This window comes from Lasioglossum baleicum, chromosome 16, assembly GCF_051020765.1.
Source record: "Lasioglossum baleicum chromosome 16, iyLasBale1, whole genome shotgun sequence".
Taxonomy (NCBI): Eukaryota; Metazoa; Arthropoda; class Insecta; order Hymenoptera; family Halictidae; genus Lasioglossum; species Lasioglossum baleicum.
This window is the reverse complement of record NC_134944.1, coordinates 10643927-10665045: the sequence shown is the minus strand read 5'-3', so window position 1 is coordinate 10665045 and position 21119 is coordinate 10643927. Positions and strand designations below refer to the sequence as shown.

General features: G+C 40.4%; 1 long non-coding RNA gene across 1 annotated transcript in view; it reads left to right on the top strand.

The window, feature by feature from the left end:
• Positions 1-21119, top strand: part of LOC143216931 (uncharacterized) — a 157137-nt gene that overhangs the window by 7948 nt on the left and 128070 nt on the right. The window contains exon 3 of the long non-coding RNA XR_013010679.1: positions 13269-13375. This is a non-coding gene — a long non-coding RNA (uncharacterized LOC143216931). The remainder of the gene's footprint in view (positions 1-13268; positions 13376-21119) is intronic.

Here is a 21119-nt window from a genome sequence, read left to right as displayed (position 1 = left end):
AGACCGACGGAATATGTTATTTCTCCGGGCTGTTATTTCGCGGTGGGATCCACGGTATACGGCACCGTGATAACGGAATCAGATAGCCGCTGTGCCATCTCTTACCGCGGAATAATACCTTACGGGGATATAACTCACCGTTGCTAGACCGATATTTTTGCTGGAGAGCTCTACGCGGGCCGGAGGCCGCGAGGCCTCTTTCCCGTACCGTGACAGGCCGAGCGTCGCGATGCCTTTCATTTCCACGCCAATGTCCGTGATGACTTATTCGCGAAATTGCCGGCTGCCTCTAATACAACGTTCGGAGACTGTCGATCACCCGATAGAACCCCGACCTCGGCCAACGCGAAACATTGCGAGGGCGTGGGCGACACGAAAGTGGTCACTCCAGGCGATCGTGCTTCCTTCGTATCGTTTCCTCTACCACCACGACCTCCTTCCACGCAATTATTCGGTCGATTCTCTGCTTCGATCCTGTTTTAATCCTCTTTTCAACGTCCTGTCCATTTGACACATTTTTCACGCAAAAGATGGCGCTAGTCTGCCATTTATAGAAAAATTGATTTGAGACTTTGGGGATTTTATTCTCTAGCACATTCGCACCGAATTATTCAAACTTCTCGATGGATAAAGCTCTGAATTAGGTTACGAGATATTCTCTAAAAAACTTTACTTGTAGATCCATGGGGTCGATGTGCTACCTCCTCTCTCCAATTTCAATGCTCTTGAAATATATCGTCAGAAAGCTTTCTTCCATTATCTCGTGAACTATAGCCGACCGCCGAAAACTTTAAAGGGAGACGATGTTCAGTATGGTGACCTTGACAACACATTTCGAGGTCATTAAAATCGGGAAGGAGGTAGCACATAGACAAATGGATTTACAACTTTCTTTAATGATTTGGTGAACTTGTAGAAAAGAGTTCTCCTCTCCAATTTCAATGATCTTGAAATATGTTGGCAAGGTGACCATTCTGAACGAATAGTAAAGTTTATGTATGTAAAAAATACGTGACATTGTGGACATTTTGTCATATCTTTTACATAAATATTGCTGCTATTATTATTAACGAATATGTCTTGCTGAGTGAATCCTAAAACGATATCGCGATTACAAAATAATCCTTATTCTAGAAATACCATAAAACGAATACGTAAAAAAATGGCTTTATGGAAATTTCGGGCAGTGCATGAGACACGATGTAGGAATTGCCTCGGTAATCTGGATGCAACGTGCTGGTCGCTGATTTCATTTTCGGGATAGCCTGCGCGGTAACGAGTTCGCAGATACGATCGCGGGTTAAACTTTCAGTACTTCTCGATCACCGTGAAACCACCGTCCGATTCTTTCGTACTCGTTAACGACGGTATTGGTTTATCGAGTCGTTACCTGTAACAAAGATTGAACTGAGATGTGTTTGTTTATAAGAACAGAATGTAACACGATGCGTCGCGTTTAAACAGAGATTATTCACCAAGAAGAGACTTAATCTCCGGATAAGAATCATTAATTAGAGTCGTAAGAAATACTACACTACATGTGTTACAATATTATAATGACGGAATCTCATTTGTTTATCAATTATTTAACTATGTTCCAGAGCATCTTGAAACTTTCTAGATAGATAACAGAACATCGTTCTTGAATATTTTGGTAGGTGTCAGTGAATATAACAATTTCCTCTACACTTATTAATTTTATAATTAGAAATGCAGGACGTAAGTCCAAGTGTATTTCTGCTTTTTCCATCTCAATATTTTGATTAACAGCCGAAGAGAAAAGTGATAAAGTGAAGAGCGTGTACCCTCGTGTCATCCTCGAGCGAGGGGTTAGCTTAAAATTTTGGGGGATAATCTTTCAAGCTAAAAGCATTGTTTTGCACACGATACCAATAAAAGTTGTTTTTCCTCATTCAGTTATAGCCTTTGCCGTTGTGTTCGCCGCTCGATCACGCCGTCGTTGACCGGCGAGAAGAATTTTTATTCGAAACGGAGCAGCGTATTTATGTCGGAGATGAAATTCTATCGAGCCGGGGGCCATTCGTCATAACGATGACTCACGAGATGTTAGGTGAACGGTGATCCGGCGATATCCTGTTTCTAACGGTGCGGGCGCGCGTGAGAGAGCGACGATTCCCTGTACCATAGAAAATTCGATATTGTTGCTGCGCCGGAGCCATTTCTTAGGTGCAACGTGCACCGATAATGGTCAACGTGTAACGTCTATCGCGCTCTTGTACGCTCCAGATATCGCGCCCGAGCCACTCAGCCCGTAGGTACACGGAGTCTCGTCGAGTTACTCGTAAGTGGCGGATGTCATTTCAATCCACTATTCGATTACGTCGGCTCACCTTACCTAGCCGGCGGGTTTCTCGTTAACCGGTTGCACCTTGTGTTGCGACACGGTTTTCGTTGCGTTAGCTGTTCGCGTGCGCCCACCGCCGCGCCGCCGCCGATCGAAAACCGGAACGATAGGAAATTACCTTCCTCTCCTCCGTCTACCTAACCCACCCACCCCCGGGTATTATTTTCCCAAAGTTCGACTCGTCGTTCTTCGACCCAGAACTTCCAGCGTCTGCAAGTTCGACGAGTCGTGTTACACTGACATGAGAATCGTCCGAACCAATCTTGTTTCGCTTTAATCGCGAGAGCCCACTTGCCCGTTTAATTGAGAACTACGCCGCCGGTCGAAGGTGGCCTCCTGGCTCTCTCTCTCTCTCTCTCTCTCTCTCTCTCGGACATCGGTATCGATTCACCGGCGTTAAGTGTCCTGGAATACTTCGCGTGGATTGATCACGAGCAGAGTTCACGCACAGCTGTGTCGACGGACGAGCGGTTAATTGCACGGCGTAGTCAAATGTTTCCGGAGCAAGGGTGCGCTTATGTTGCCGTTCGGATGAACGATTAGAACGATTCGAGATAAGATTAGGAGAAATCGGGAGGGTAATACCAAAACTCCTGCGAATATTTTTTAAATTGGGGGATAAATATTGTAATTTGTTCTGGTACCAAAGGTTAGTCTGAAAATTGAGTTAATCCTTCCGATAACGTATATCGAACATTATTATTCAAAATAACAGGCTTGGGAATTATCGAAATAAATTGTTTGAACAATAATCGTTATGATAATATATTATCTTATTTGGCTACGTGCCATTCGCAATAATCGTATGTTAGTTTCTTTGAACAGCTAAATCATTGTTCTTGAAGTATTTGATTATTTCAACTGATTATTTCATATATACTATAATATAGTATGATGTAGTTACAACACATACTAGAGTACAATAAAATATACAAGAATATAGTACACATCGTACTAGAATATACTATAGTATTCTAGTAAATCAAATATACAGGGCTAGCTGATGGTACGACCGAAAAGGGGGTGATTCTGCTTAAAAAAATAAGTTTAGAATGTAGAATAATATTTTCGAGGATACCGAATTCGAAAATTGTGATGAATACGCCTACTATTGAATACGAATCACTGATGCGTCTGATCATGGCCAACTAATTCTACTTGACGCATGTGTCTTGAAGACAAGGCGTTAAACGAGAAACTATTCCTCTTTTTTGCGCTTTATTTTTGCATGTGGAATCATCCCCTGCTCAGCCGGCCACACCCTGTGTAAAATACTCGAAGTTCAGTAAAACGTCTTATAAAAATGTCGCATTATAGGACTATCGGAACTGTTGCATCGTGTTACATCGAGCCTTCTCAGAATATCGCGTTATAAAAGGGTCGACTGTAAATGATCCGCGTTAATAGTCCCGTCACGGCAAGAACGAGGGTCCTCGCTCAGCCGCCCCCGCCGGAAGGGTTGGACGTGTCAACGAATCGCGCGAAGTTCCCGTAATCGGGGGAAAGTGATTTTGTGCATGAGCGTTCTTTAGCAAAAGTTTTCCGGGGTAAACAAGAAAGTACAGGATCCTGTTGCGAAAGCAATGGACTCCTTGTCGCTCTCTCTGTCGCTCCCATTATAAAACCGGGTTTCTCGTAGAACTCCCATGTTCCACGGCTCGTCCCGGGGTTAGTGAAGCCGGTGCCGCGTTTGCACCCCTCCCCCTGACGCATTAGTCGCGCACGGTAACCAAAAACCCGGGATAAGTCATCTCTCGAGCACGGAACAATACGCCTGCCTGAAACCAGCGAACCGTCTTCTTATTGTATTTTATACGAGTGCCGTCAGCTGCCGGTTGTTTACATTTTTTACCGCGGAACGACTTCGGGACTCGTATTTTATCCGCATCAGCCCCGCTGACCGTTTTGCGAGGACACTGGCTGCGCCGAGTACGTTAGACCAGAGAAGATATGACTTTTTACGGCTGCAACAGCCACGGAAGGCTGGAGACACAACGACAGATGGTGCTCAACAAGTCGAGTCGGTGGTTCGTCGAGGGGATATGCCCTCGTCGGCCCCCCCACCCTCTCTCTCATCTCTCCCTCTTCTCTTTCTCTCACCCCCGTTCGCTTCATTCTGCTCGTAACGCGTTCTCCATCTTCGTTTTTCTTCCTGCCGCGTCTCTTCGTTGACTCGATCCATTCCGTTCCGTTCCTCGAGATAGGTAATAACGCCACGCTCGCCGAGTGGAATTTGCCACGTTTATCGCGCAATTTCTCGCTTTTCAAATGAATCGTTTAATTAGACCGCCGCGTACGTGGGCCGCGCAATGTTTTCGCCGTTCCGGCCGCGTCTCCTGCAGCATTATGCCGACTGTCGGAACCTATTAAACATAGTGACTTTGGACGGGTCTGTCCACAAGATTTTTATGAAACTGGTATCTCCAAAACTTCTATATGAAATATCCGTTTTTTTCTTGAAATATGCTTTAAACACATGTTCGCTTAATCCGAAAATAATAATATAAACATGGTAGTCTGAAAACTTCAATATGAAGTCGGCAAGTTTAGGCTTACGGATTTTTTTGAGAATCGACTGTGCAACCAAAAATTCTGAAATAATTCACTGTCGTGTGTGCTATTAAGTAGAATGTTCATGAATTTTTTCGTAACTTTCTTTTGAGCAGAACAGAAGGCACAGAGCATAATTCATGATATGTGAAGTATCTTAAACGATTTTTCGATATCTTAAAAATTGTCTAACAAGTTCTAACAAAGTGGTGAAAACGAGTTTTTAGATACATAGTTTTGTCGAAAAAAGTAGCGGCAATTTTGAAATCTCTGAAAGTTTATTAAACAGATCATATCAGATGACGCACTATCGTAAATCATTTGACTTTTTCTAAAAAAATAGTTCCATCCATCCTTTAACATTCCACAGAAAATAAAAGAAGGAAATGAAAATAAAATTTACCGAGGAAAAAAAATCTGCGAGATCGCAATCTAGGGTTTATCCTGTCTCCGGATGAAGAAGAAGCACTGCAGTTACTTCTCTTGAATGAAAAAGGAAATGCCATACTTGTTGTTCCTCTTAATATAGCATATTGTACGTTTCAAGTAGTGTTGATTTAAAATAGAAATGTCCTACAGCGATTGCAGGAAGTAGCGGTTTCATGAAAATTGATTTCATCTTCTAATAATTTGAATACACATTGAAAACAACATAACTGTTTCACATTTCACGATTTAGTTATAAATGCAAAAGAAAAAATTGCTTGAAATAACCTCAGCAGCCCCTTTCAAGGAAGTGCAACATTTTTGGAACACCCTGTATAATCCATCAAGTTTCCCACAGTCGTGCCATTAGTTTTAATCCGCGAATGAACTGACAGCGAGGAAATCGCCTTAGATCGCTGCAAAATCCTTCACAGAGGAAAAAGGGAAGAAGAGAGGGAGGGAGAGAAACAAACAAACGTTGTCTACCAAGCGGCAACGCGAATTATACCGCTCGCGTTATCCCGAGGAATCCTCAATTTCGAAATGCCTCTATTGCAACGCTCAATTTCAACGCCTTCGGATTTCACGCACTTTCCGGCATTTTTACGAGATTTAATTAAACGGCCGCCTTTGCCGTTGACGGGATACGCCAAGGACCGAGTGGCCGCGGTTCTCGGGATCGTGTTTGAGCTTGGCCGGCTTTTTCATTCCCGTCGGCTATTCCCCGCAACTATTGTCCGGCATTGCTCGTCATTTCGGTTTGCACGCCGGGAAGAATGGTCCGTGGATGCACCGGCAAGAAGAAAGCCACGAAACTCGTCGCCCATTGGGAGATGGCTTTCCTTTGCCCGGCACATTTGCATCCAACTTTGTTACACTCTGTCGAACGACAAAGACATACACGAAGACAAGCAAGCAGTCGCAGATGGCCGAAACTTTGCCGGTAGGACAATGCCTGAGGAAGAAGGGACACGAGCACACCGGCAACCGAGCACGAGCACGAACGGTAGCTTCAGGGGTTGGTGGGAGGGAATGGTTTAATCGGCTACCTTCTCTTTACCATCGTTCCCGGAGTATCTCCCACCGCAACGCTCCTCGTTCGCCTCACCCTACATATCACCCTTTGCTCTGGTTATTCGTCGGCTGACGAACAATGCTCTGCTCTCTCCAAGCTCGATGGAAACTGAGCCATTTCTTGTCTCTCTGTTCCTCCTTCTGCTCGCACCATCACCGCCATCACTGGCAACCCCTCTCTACCCTTTCCACCCAACCATCCCCAACGTCCCTATATACTTTTACCCTTTTCTCCTTTTCTCGACAGGACCGGGTCCAAGCAGTGTGCAGCAATGCGTGTGTGCAGGGCTGCGAGAGAGGGAGAGTGTGTGTGTGTAGACGTTCGGGCGGGCCGGTGTACGCGAGCGCAAAACCCACAGTTTCCCCTTTCGAGCACCACTTTCCCGGCGGAGTTTTCGACGGACCAGCTGTTGTAAAGCCACGAACGGAGAACGAGTGGAAAGAGGGCTCGTGTTGCCTTATAGAATTTTCGACTGGCGATTACCGGAATCGCTTCAGAGCATTTTACACTACTCGTTAGAGAGGGCCGTACGTTCCGACCGGGGATAGCCCACCCCCTTCATACCCTCTTCAGTCGCCCTCCCCCCTCCCCGCCCTTTCGGTATTGCGTCTCCGCTGTAACTGGAAAACTTTCGCGAACAAACGCGATTTGCCGGGCACTGCGGTTTCTCGCAATTTTCCTTCCCGTCCACGTCCCCTTTCTTTTTCCCTCGCCGTGGATGCAACCGGCTCCCGAACGAGATTGGAGAGGGTGAAACTGTACACCCCCATCGCGCCCTTCTCCCCCATCCACCCCTTCGCAAAGCACCGGTACGCTAATCGCACGGACGCAATATCGTCGCGATAGAACGAGTCGGAAGTCCGGCTCTCACCCCTGTTCGAGGGGGAGGAAATAAATTTTCGACTGGCGAATTAATTAAATTTTCGTCAGGGTAATAATTAACCCTTTGCCCGTAATGAGATCGGCATCGAGAGCCGGCCGCGAGATGCACGCGTCCCTTCGATAACTCGATTAATTTTGCGAACGTATTGTGTCTCGCCGTTCGTTTTGCTTTCTCGGAAAACGAATAAGAAATTCCCTCGGCTGGTTCGGCCGGGACGAGAATTAATTTCCAGCCTTCGGTTTTTCATCCCTCAAAGGGAGATTTCCATCAACCAATATTAACTTTATCCTCGAGGATTTCTCCCGCGTGATTTTCCCGTTGGAGAAAATGCGGGAGGTTGGGGGAGGAACGAACAGAAGGAACGAAAGTTGCTTGACAAATTGTTCGCGCATTCGAACCTGCCGCCTCGGTCGTTATTTTAGGAAATTTAATCACGATAAACAATTGCCGCGTGAGCGCCAGATTTTAGTTCCGCTCAATGGCCGCTTCGATCGGGCAGCTTCGGGATTGTGTCGCGCAATCATTATTAATTATTACTTAATTTGCTGCGGGTATTAGCCGAGTCGCTAAATTATTGGATTAACCCGCTTTTTGTTTCGTGAATATTACATTCAGCGGTGCTCGAAATATTCGAACCTAGACGCGGCACTTTGCTGCGGAAAAAGGTAACAGGGACCCTCGAATGGAATTAGATACTTTAACACTAATTCACATTAATTTATGAATATAGAGATTGTGAAGATCCATCCATGAGGAATTACTCCGCAAATTTATTTCTTCTGGATATATATTATTATAAAAATGGCTTAGAATTTGAATAGACAAATTCCTGTTACTTTTATAAACTAATGTAAGCCAAACTTCACTTTGGTCACCCAGAAATTTTTAACTTTTGTTTGTACAATTCTGTAGATTTTGACGAGAACATGCCGAAAATCCAAGTTTTAATGTTAGGAATTCACCGATTCAAAAGTTATGGGCATTTAAAGTTGAGTGATTCTAAATTCTATTAAGAGGTCCATTGTTTATAGTAGATAAAAATCACATTTTTTAAAGAGCCCTAGCAACCCAAAAAAACAATACTTTAACCTCTACCTCAGACATATTATGGTTAACAACATTCTCTTGTAAAACCACCAATTTGTCTAGAATCATTCAAGATTCTACTAGCACGCGTGATTTCGAAACTGTACAGGATTATATAAGAAAGTTAAAAACTTCTGAGTCAAGAAATTTTTTTAGAAAGTTAAGAAATTCTTTTAAAGTTAAATATTTACCTGCATTAAATTATAACGAGGAGTCGAATACGCTGTACACATTTTGCACAAAATTTGATAAGCATGTATTATAAACATAATATCTGTTTCTCGTGTAGCAAATCATTAACAATAATACAACTCTGATGAACACAGATGTGAGCAAGAGATTAGTAAGTGGAAGATAACATCAAGTGTATATAGTATATTTTACTATTGTTGTATTCTATCCAAATTATACATATGTTGTGATCATTCTATTGTATTCCCATATTGCAACTGTACTGCTCTGGTACTTTATACCATGTTCTGTTATTGGATTAGCATTAGTACCATTAATTTAAAATGATTGTTAACATTGCTACAAGTTACCTAAGCTAACTATAATAGTTTCCTTCATTTACTTACAAATACACCAACAATTAAAGGTGTGCACATTAAACAGTCCAATATGACGTTAATTTTAAAGATTGTCATATTTTCTAAAATTTCGAATATTCAATCTTCGAGAAGAAATTTACAATATAATAATATGTTCATAATTTCAAGTACTAATCACACTAAAATTCTGGCCAAAATTATCATGAATTTCGTAGTAGATCTTTAAGATATTTTTTATGTAAAATTCTGTCCAGCTTTTCGCTTCTAAATCTTAAATAGAAAAACCAAAATTACATGAAATTTCTATGAAAGTGATCTTGTAAATCTTGCAAAGAAAAATTCGTCCTTTTTCTTAACTTTGGAGATTTGACTCGATTTTTTCATAATTCCTTGTAAATTAGTAAATGTAATTTTCAATCTTAAGATATTGTAGGTGCACTGCCTTAGAAAACGTGTACTTTTTAATTTAAAACAGGATTCATTCCAGTCGACTAATTAGTTTTCGAGATATTTGCCCTAGCAGTTCGAAAAGTTCCAAGAAAAACAAGCTTAGCCTGAAGGTAAAAAGTTTATTAGCTCGGCAGCCGACACTTGAAAGCCTGCAGCTTCGGTAATCTTAAAATATCGAAATTACTTTGCATCTACATATTTTTTAACTAATCAAAGCAGTGAGAATTTTTTAATTTTCTACTTGTTCAACGATTGGAACCTCCAGATAGGGGTTGAAAAAGTGTAGCAGCAAGCAACTTCGATTTTGCCGGAGCGTTCGAAATCGCCAGTCAAAAGTAAGAAACAAGTTGATCGAATGGAAGAGTGGTTGGAGGGAGTAGCAGCGGATACCTGTTGGCGTTGGTAACAAGTAGGGTGAGCGTACAAGAGGGTGCTGGTCGCCAGGAAGTCCGTTCCGGTTGTTCTCCGTTTCCTGTGCAGGGTCGGGCGGGTAACGGTTGGCCTGTACTCGCCGTCTACCCGTCGTCGTACGTCTATTCGTCCGCGAGGAGGAAAGGCTTGAACGCAAATTGGAAACGTGAGGTGAAAATAGCGTCTGGAGTCGGCGGCTGGGCGTTCGGAGAACCGGTGTCTGGGTGCACGACGCGATTTTCCACCGAAACCGGAGTCGCTCGTTTGTTCGGGTACTTCGGTGCCCGCGGTAGTCGAGGACCGACGCGACGTCGTCTAGTCACGATCGACACTCCCCTTCCCGTTGCCGAAGAATAGCTGAACGCATTTGTTCGTCGAACAACCCAGAGGCCAACGACCCCGAACGAGCGACGATGACTGCGCGGAAAATCGCGATGAAATATCGGCTCGCCACGAAAAGAGGAGCCCATGCTCGGGAAGGACGACTCTCTTTGTGTGTCCGAATATATAACTACGGCCAAGGAGAGAGAGAAAGCGTGAAAAGGAACATCCGCGAGCCAGGGTTTCAACTGCTCTCCCTCTCAATTATATTCGCGTTCCACCCCCTCGACTCGCCTCGTTCGGTTAATATTGTCGCTCTATCTTCCAATGCGACCGTGCTTTCGACACAATAGACATTGCTGTGGAGCGTGTGCTGCGAGAGATCTACAGGCAGGGAAACACAGATAGAGCACCCTATTCATTTCTAATTTTTATTTGGTACAGTACTTGTAAGGATAGTCCATTTATCTTGAGACAGTCAATTATTACGGAAACCAGCAGGAATATGAAAACATGTTTTATGTAAAATATTCTTCGTATGAAGGGGCACATTTAATGGCGGTATGCACATTTTTCCATAATGGCCCTTTAAGGGTCAGATGAAGGGCAACTTCATTTTTTCAAATGGAAACATCTATTTTTTATTTCATATTCTTATTCTCATCTTATTCTCATCGAGAAATAATAATATTTCGTATAAAATATTTTCTCCTAGCGTGCACGGTTTTATTAAACAAATTGTGGTGAATGTCCCAATATTTGTAATGACAAAAAATACTGGGTTTCATCTGAAGTGATGAAAATCTAGTAAGCGGTGACAGGAATACGTGTGTAGTACATTGAACGTCTTAGGTGGCGTTATTGTCGCCTAGATGAAGATTCAAAATATATACATGTTGTATGCCATTGTGCAAGCTTGCAACATTTATCATTCTATCGTTAAAAAATGGCAAGTTCAGGAAAAAAATATTATTTTTCGATGTAGAATAAGAATATAAAATAAAAAATATGGATTCCTATTTGAAAAAATGAAGTTGCCCTTCATCTGACCCTGAAAGGGCCATTATGGAAAAATGTGCATAACGCCATTAAATGTGCCCCTTCAAATGAAGAATATTTTATGTAAAACATTTTTTCATATTCCTGCTGTATTTCCGTAATAATTGACTGTCTCAAGATAAATGGACCACCCTGTATATTTAGTACTCATATAGATTTATCTTTTTACTGTTGCGTGAAAAATTTTAAAGAGAAATGATGTTCAGAATTGTGACATATTTCTAGGTCATAGGAGGTAGCGACAAGTTTGGCGAAAGTAGTTTCAATTTTAAGCATATGGAAATTTAAATATATCAATTATTCATGCAGGTTTAAAAAAGTGTTTCAAATTGTTCAGAAAGTTGTATTTTTAATGGAAAAGACTTTGTTTCAGTATAACATGACATTTCAGCCATTTCAGCAAATTCGAAGAGCTAGGTTTTAAAACATTCGAATGTTTTTGAATTATACTTTTAAAAACTACAAGTGGAAATCGATATTCCGAAAAAGTGGTATTTGATATGGAAGCCCTAGAAAAATGTGATGGAGATTGCACAAGCTTTTGGTATAAAAATGGATATTTGTTAAATCCATGATACGAATAAACTACTATATTTAGCGTTTCGGAATTTGTTCTAGCCTTGTACTGTAGGCACATTTATAATTAGTTCTACTAATTTTTATAGATGTAAATTAGTGTTTAAATAACTTCTCTTGGAGTAAACTAGACTGCGGATCTGTTTAGTGGTTTCATTACGTTCTACGGAATATGTAGATACTCGTAAACTCATTTAATCTTGCTATTGTTTAAAATTACATCCACCCATTTTTGCCATAAATGCATCAAATCTGCAGTCTAAAATAACACATTTTTTTTACAACACAGATTTGTATGCTTTTATACAACGTTCTATAATATTTTTGTTAAACCTATTTAGTAATTTCCAAAGTAACTGTCTTCTGTTTCGACGTAGAGAACATTTCGTAAAATTTTCTGCCCCATTCCTAGTGCAACCAAACTATGGCGATGTGTTGTACATGCTTTAGCCTCCAAAACTCCTCACGCGCTATAGTTTACTGGATTAAGATAACTTAACTTCAAACAAACGAACAAACTCAAACTGACGTCTTCAGACTTTGTAAAAAGACAACACTGCAGAACACTTGTTCAACATCCTATAAATCAACGCGTACGTCAGTTAACCTTCTCTTAGTTCACACTGACAAAAACGGAAATAAGAAGTCGACGAATGGAAAATTGCCAAAAATTTTGTAGTGATGCTATCTGTGATATGTTTCACATTTTTTAAGTATTGTATACTTGTCTTTTAAAAATCAAACAGTAAAAGCATTACGAGTTAGTATTTTCTACTAATTAAAACGATTAAAGAAAGAACCAGTTTACCAATTAATGCAGAATATTTTTATTTTGCATAAAATTCCGCTAGTCCTGGACTATTCAACTGAGAATACTCTAATTTGCGCCATGCTGTTTCTGTCCGACTACTATATCGTTTCCGACTATTCAATTGTAAACATCAGCAAAGTTTTCATCCTCCCTCTTATCTTACCCTAAGCGCGCCTGCTTTACAAGAAAAACAGCACAGTGCGTCCACTATCTTCAGCTTTAGTTGACACTTCCAGGATTTCACCAAGTCTGGAAAGTATCTCCCTGTAACTTAAAAGGTCCATTGTTTATAGTAGATAAAAATCACATTTTTTAAAGTGCCCCCTAACATTTTCTTGTAAAACTTTTACACCAATTTTTCCTGATTAAGTACAAGGAATAAAAGGTCATGAAAATAAATCTTACAATTAAACTGCGAATTTTTAGCTTTAATATCAAGAATGCATAGGCATTAAAACATTTCAAAAGTGTTATTCCATTATTCCCGACTTATTAAAATTATCAAGGGAAGGATTACGTTTTTTATTTTGCATAACGATTCGCAGTCTAGTTATAATAAATCTAGTCTATTGTATTCCTATATTATTATTAATTATTATATCTCTACTCTAGTGTTTTTTAAAAATATGGAACTGTATGATTTTATGGCGCGTGTATCTCATTCCGAGACGAAGTCACTGACCTGTAACATTATTGTCTTCCAGGATCATTCAAGGTCATCCAGTGCCGTTCAAAATGAATTTAGCTAGATGGAAGCACGTTCACCTAGAGAATATTTGTGACCACCGTAAGATGTCTCTACTGAAACAGAGTAAGTTTTATTTGAAATAATTTTTGCTACGTTAAAACAAACATATTCATTTCATAGTTGCATTTAATATATCGTTAATGGAATGTTTTCGACATTAAAAATATTAATAGTTACAATCAAGTTGTCGAAGCACAAATGGCTCCCCTAAAGCTAAAACAAACTTGTATTATACTTTACAAGGGTGCTACCCTTTTGTGCTAGACATAAGACAGTTTTCTTTCGTTCTACACGAAGCTTGGAGGTACATAAGTCTGATTTATTACAAACACAAAATTGTATATTCTCAGACTCGACATAGGACGGCAAAGGGTTGATACCACCCTACATAGGCAGGGGTGTATTGTATACGTAAGAATGGTCCAATTCCACTGTCCAACCTCTTAATCCTGTCTATTCCCAAACTCGCGACCTAACAAAGAGTCTCTCCACCTCTGGCCGACTCTCTTCGTTACTCTGTTTCTGCTTGCGTTCCACGGGGGCGAAGAAAGAAAGGGTAAACAGGTGATTCCCCGGTGTCGAGTCCTCGGGCGGGCGGGGCTTTATGCGATTTAGAAAGCGTCGAAAGCCCGACGAGGTCGCCTTGTATCCAGAGAGGTCGTCGGGGCCGCGGGGATCCGGTGTGGCACGTATTTTTGAAACACCTGTCGGGTTTGCCGGGAAACTATAAATCGAGTTCCGTTGTCGATTTTCAGCTCGCGTCGCGTACGTGCCCTCTTCAGGCTGATTCGGGGCGGGCAGCTGCGATCCGTCGCGCATCGGCCCGGCCCGACCCCGGCCCGCTCTTTGCGGAACGCGAAAGCGCGTGCTGCCGTGTCAGCAACAAGGCCTCGTAGATTTCGCCGGCCCGTGTTGAACCTACTCTTGATACCAGTTGTTAACAACATTCACCGTTGTAGCTACAACGGGCCGGCGCGGCGCTACGCACACGGTCACGCACGTTCATGCGTCTGTATGCGTGTGTGTGTGTGTGGAGGCGCACGCGAACGGGACCTCGACTCGTTCCGGCAACAGCCTGCTCGAATAATGGCGTTGAATTTTCCGCGCACAGCCCGCGGCACGGATATCGGAAAAATCTCGGCAACGCGGTAACGCGGCAGTTTCGATAGCGAGCGAAACGAGCCACGAGGTGTTCCGCCTCCGCCCACACACCCTCGCGCCAGGGAGACGCGACGTCGAAAATGTGCGTGTCGATCGATAATCGGTCCCGTCGATGCCGGTTACCGAGCAATTTTTTTCGTTTGCCCGACCAATTCGCCGATTAAAATGCGTCCCGCGGACAACGCGCGAAAGCCGAACCATAGCGCTGCCCGCGGGGGGGGGGGGCGGAGGCCGCGCGCTACATCGACGGCAAGATCGGATCGATGCTCGATCGAACGAGCGAAATAATCATTTCGGGTGAACGAATTACAGCGGAATCCATGGGATCGTCATCATATTTCCATTCTATGCTAGAGAATTTCCATGGCGAGAGCGGCATTTTGACGCGCTCAAGTCCTGTCATATTTCTATCGAGGCCGTCGAGCTTGTTTGCCCTGCCGAAATAAAATGCTCGTCGCTCGACGTATTTTCGAATCACGTATCAACGAATGCGCATCTGCTCGCGTCGCGCTAATGGTTTTATTGATTGTGTCCGATTCGTATCGAGTGGGTAAATACGTTTCATCAATTGCACTCACTTATAATTAATTACGATTAAAATTTGAAAATGTTTTAACTCATTGGATCTATTTATCGTAACTGGTTCGTGAAGTATTTTAGTAGAAATATAATTTCAGATAGGAAAAAGACACTTTATGTTTCAGTAATTTTTAAATACTGTTATGCATAATATTGCACATACATACGGATATGTATACGATCAGGAAAATAGCATGTGTACACAGCCTGTCCCAAAAATGTACTTCCTTAAAGCAGAAGATGTGCCTAAGGTCATTTGAAATAATTTTTTCCTTTGCAAAAATGCTCTGCGTGGCTTCGTTGAGGAGTTATTAACGAAAAACGTGGACCAATCAGAGCGCGGCTAGATATCCCGGCTCCGCCAATAGCAACGCCACGTTCAGCGGGACCCGCCCCCCAGCCGGAAGTCCTCCGCTGCATTGGTCCGCGTTTTTCGTTAATAACTCTTGAACGAAGCTACGCAGAACATTTTTGCAAAGGGAAAAGTTACTTGAAATGACCTTAGGCATCATCCCTGTTAAGAAATTACTTTTAAGTTAATATTAACCGACTAATAAATTTAGTATCTAACAAACAAAATGTCCCCTTCTCAGAGTTACTTTATTACTTGCGAATTTTTTGCATTTATGGCACACATGGGTAGGCGAATCACAAAATAGAAGAAACATCGGATGAATTTCATATTATGTTAGGTGTAACAAATTAAAATAATTAAGAGAAAATTTTTATGTAATTTTTGAAACAATTTCTATTTCGCATAACGATCCGCGGTCTATTTGTTACAGTGAAATTCCACGATTCACTTAAAATTGGAGATATTAATTTTGACGATGGTTTTCGCGATGGTCGCAATATACAGCGTGGTGCATTTCAGTCATGCACAGAGGTCATCCGATATCTGCGTTAATGATTTTTGTTGGGAAAGACCATGCGCACACACGAGACGCGTTTAACCTTTGTGTCGTGTTGATATAATTATATTTATTATAGCTTTGCGAACTGTACCCTGAATGAAAGAATAATTGGGAAATTTATTAAAGAATAAAGAAATGCAAGGTGACTTAATTAAAGCTGTTCATGATATTAGAAAACGTTGGAAATTACTTTATTATAAGCAGCCTTTTTCCACGTGGACTAATTCAAGAGGCTTAAAAATTGTATTTTAAATAAGACCATATATTGTTTGATGCCTCAACCTCTTGCGAACTAGGCAAATAAACGTCACGGCCTGAACCATGTGGAATTAATTTCAGATTTATTATACTGCAAATATATCGTGGAAGCAAATATGAATTTTAAAATAGTGTTTCATGGTATTTGGAATAGAGGCAGATCCAAATAAAACGAGGATTTACTTGTTACAAATAAAGGATTTACTGTCAAACGTGAATTTTCGACTAACTGAAAATCGAAATTGTTCGAATCAATTTAACATTTTGACATATGAACGGAAAAGCTGTTTCAGTGCATTTTTTCAATGAAGTGTTACTTCCATTCATTATAAAATTTCCATATTTGGCGAATATTTCGCGCTCCTGTACTGAACATTTTTGATTTTGGGTTGAATATTTAAATGTTATATAATATTATATTTAAATGTTATATAATATTCTATTAAATATGATATAATATTATGTTTAAGGATTTAAAAGGAGTGAATTCTGCATCTCGGAGATAACAGATGTATAATACGCTCATGTTGCAGTTTTGCAAGTGACTTTCTGTGTCTCTAGTCTAAACAATATATAATCTTATAATCCCCCTTATTACATTTGCATTCTGCAACATAAACTTCTCAAGCGATCAACTTCAAGTTACCTGAGCAGGCATTCTGTTCCGACATAAAACCTTCCGTTACTTCAAGAATGTTACAGGATCTATGGTAAACTTGTACAATTATATTTTTAAAGCCCCATACATTATCAACGAAATTTATTTCAGACGATTGCAAAAGTTTGTGCCCGATTTGAGAATGAAACGCACGCGACTACAATTAAAAATAATATATTTAGTAATCGATTATACAGGCTAAATCTGGTAGCATAACGACTTCAAATGAGTCGTATTTGTTGTACGAAGAAATTCTTCAAACAATTGACATGATGGTCATTTTGCAAACAGTAAACATTAGAAAAAAAATGAAAGAGGAAAAAGCTATACTGTTTTTTACCAGTAATGTAATGGTGTGTAAAATATATTTTTATGTGCATTATTCTTTTAGAAATGAATTTTTGAATGAACTATGTATCTTTTCACACTGTATGGAAACGTTGAAGGGCATGCAAGGTCACAAAATTGAAGGTCACCTTCATTTCTAAAGAATAATGCAGATAAAAAACACCATTATATTTCTTGCAAAAAGCAGTATAACTGTTTCCTCTTCCATTGTTTTTTTTAATGTTTACGTTGTTTAATGTTAACGTTTTATGTTGAAGACTGTTTTTCGAAGTTTCCATTCAGGTGTCTTCCAACGTTCTACAAGCTGGCGAATTTCTTTTCCGCAAAAACTGCATGGTTTTTCTGCGTAGTAGATATTAAAGAGAAATATCTGAAAATTGGACACAAACTGTGACAATCATCCATTATTTCGACATAGCCTCTATCATTAATAATTGCACATCACGCGTTGAGGTGCCGCTGATATTGATGTAAAGCCGGACGATGTCAATCAGGATTATGATTAGGCCAGTAATGGTTTCCTGTTATTGACCACCAAGGTCACCAGACGCGACACCCATAAACCTGTATCTTGTGAGGATCATTGCAATACAAAGTTCATATACCTACCGGCCAAAGAGAGTCGGAAGAACTTATTTAATATATTACAGAAATTACTTTCTATTTTATGCATACATTGTACAACCTAATAAAATTATTTCGTAATAGATTACAATAATAATTAATTTTCCAGTTAGATAAAATTATAGCCTGTTTTTACAGGATGTCTAATAGCGTGATAACGAATGTCGTTTTAGAATGATAAATGTTTTAGTTAATAAATTCGGCGTGATGTGTATGTAAAATTGTCCCTGAGGTTATTAAAATTGTTTGAAATGATTTGTTTTGGTACAAAATTTGCTTCGTTGCATATTTATTCATGGAAAATTTCAGAATCACTTTAAAATGTTTGCTATGGAACTTGTGAACATCACGAAGAAGGTGAGTGTATTGCTCCGAGGTACTCAAATTAAAATATACCACAAATTACTCCTGCTTCAAAGGGCTTGGAATATATAATATATTTAAGAGTATATGATTGTATTCAAACAATATAGTTGACCTTCACACGTCCTCTACGTAAAAGCTCGCATTAAATCACGTGCTCTATGAAATCGTTCAACCTGTACTCACACAGAACTTCTCATCATCAAAAGTTTCGCATAATTACTAGGGTACTAATTTCAGCGAGACACCCTACATAAAAACTTGCATCACAGAAAGAAGGGAAAGTTAAGCATCCCCTACAGGGTCATATCGACTCGAGTTCAGCAGGAGGGTTAACTTTATAAAAATAAACATGGTTTATAATTACTGGGTAAAATATAAATACTTCAACTTGCCGGAGTAGGATATTATTTATAAAAAGATTTCGCATGCATCCGACAGATTAGCCACGACCTCCGCGAGGTTATACACCCCGGGCGCAATCTCTGTCCGAATCTGGTTTCGATAAAAATGATTTCTACTCGGAACTGGCTGGTTGTCGTCCGGCTATAAATTTCGTCGTTCCTTGGAATCACGCGAGGTTTAACGGTGAAGGTCGTAGATGTCGATAGGATCGCGCAGGGGTTCCTTCGAGCCCTCAATTTCCCTTCGAAATCGTTCCGCGTGAAATTTCGCGGTGTAATTCGCCGTCTGAAACGCCACCGGAACGAAGTAACAGGTAGGGGTACACTCCTGGGCAAAATGATAGCACGCGTGTGAATTTCCGAATGAAACGCACGGGTACGGTCGAACCTCATTTATGTTAGGTCGTTGCGTGACCTCCAGAATATCCTCTTTAATTCTCACAAAGTAAAATCGCGACGTGACCGTCAAATGAACTCTTTGCTTGTATCTTTGTGCTACGAAAGACACTTTCTACAGATTTGCAGCATTTCTAAGAAAACCTGTGTGCCTCTAACAAACAAAATTTAAGTTTGACCTTCATCTTCGGAGTTAATGGTCATCTGAAGGTCATGTCACATTTGAATGTATTTTTTTTTATGGACAACGCATAGTGGTTATAAAAAACAACCCCTACGGGATACTCACCACTTGATACCATTCAAGATTACACAGAAAAAATTGGTTACTCTGTCAAAATTAAATATTCTGGGGATCACATTTAAGTGAGACACCCTGCATACCGACATAGTTAAAGATTATTAATTGAAGTCTCCTGTTGGTATTTATTTGGAAATAGTCACTTACTGGTACACTCACCCCAGGCTTCGAGATAGCACACGTTGCCATCATTTTGTCTAGGAGTGTACTACGACTGTGTGGTTATCGGTGCCGAAACCGTCAAATCCGTTGTCGTTACCCCCCTCCCACCCTCACTTGGTTGTTTCCCCATTTTTCCCCTATTATTTTCCCCATCGTCCATTCGCCCTCGGAGAGCGTAACCCAGATTACGTTCGCGCACATACGATCTGTCCCGGTCGCATCAGAATTAATTTCCTTCCAGCAGAATCAAATGACATTCAATTTCCAGCGTGGCTGCAAATAATTGAGAAACCGAGTCGTCGATTATCAACGAATCACCCCCACCCCCTCGACGGGGCGGTATACTCTACCAAAGGCGTTTAAAATTACCACTTTGAACTACATGAATACAGTCGCCTTCACGTGATCTGCCGAGTTTGATTTGTGTCAATGTTCGGGGACGCCATGCTTTTGCATTAGGTGCCAATAACAACTTCGGTTTCGTATTAATTGGAACAATTCATTTTTTCTTGTAATGGTACGTCCAAATACTTTGAGAAACAGAGACAGTTTTAAATTTGGTTTTATAAAATTTAATGAAAATTAACGAAATGTAAATTGGTAAAATGGCGTCTGTCTAACATCGTGGGGATTATTATCTTGTGGGGTGTCTCTCCTCATTTTGTGCGAGAGGCGTCACGTGTGGAAAAAATATATCAGAAATACATAAACTTAAGAAATGTTGTATTTATTAACTAATAATGATGCATTTATCATTCCACTGATTCATTATATAGATTCATCAACTGTTCAATGAACGTCAACAAGTAATTGTAAATAATAGTGAATGCATAATTAACTATGATATTGTATAATTGTTATTTATTTTATTGACGAACCAATTGATATAGTAAAATGGAAATGATTTACGACTGGATTTAATACTTTACATTAACATTCATAGGACAGATAAACGTTCATAAATAACTATCTATTGCCAATGTTTAAAGAATATAGTAAGTATTGTGGGTTGGCAAGAAAGTAATTTCGGTATTTTAAGGTGAAATAAAAATTTCTTTAAGCAATGAACTTTAATCGATTAAATATTTCTAATTTTGTTCGATGATCTTTTGCCATCTTTGTGGTAGCTTAATAAAGTTATTGGCTACATATTGAATAAGAAAATTGGGTTTCACATTTCACCATAAAATACCGAAACTACTTTCTTGCCAACCCAATACCTTTTGTTCTCACGGTTAGATCTATAGGAATTAAAAATGGAAAGACATTCTTACAGGCTTGCCACCTTGTATAAATTCTAATAACTACAGCCAGAGTTTTTAAATAAATAAATTTCTCACAAGTTGCTAGATCAAACTTGGTATTATAAAGATGCCAGTCATTTCTCTCTCTGCTATGAATAGTTCCTGCGATAAACGACCAGATAAGCCCCGCAACCCTGCCACGGAGGGTTATTAGCACCCCTAAAAATATGTTAGCAAGAATATACATTTCATCAAGAAATATGATAAAATCGTAGGGGCGCTAGGTAACACGGACCTAACAAATGTTTTCGTTTTCATTCATAATTCGAAGCAAGTGGTACAGAGTAGGGTAGCTCGATCAAGTCGGCACAGTCTTTGATCACCAGCACAATATT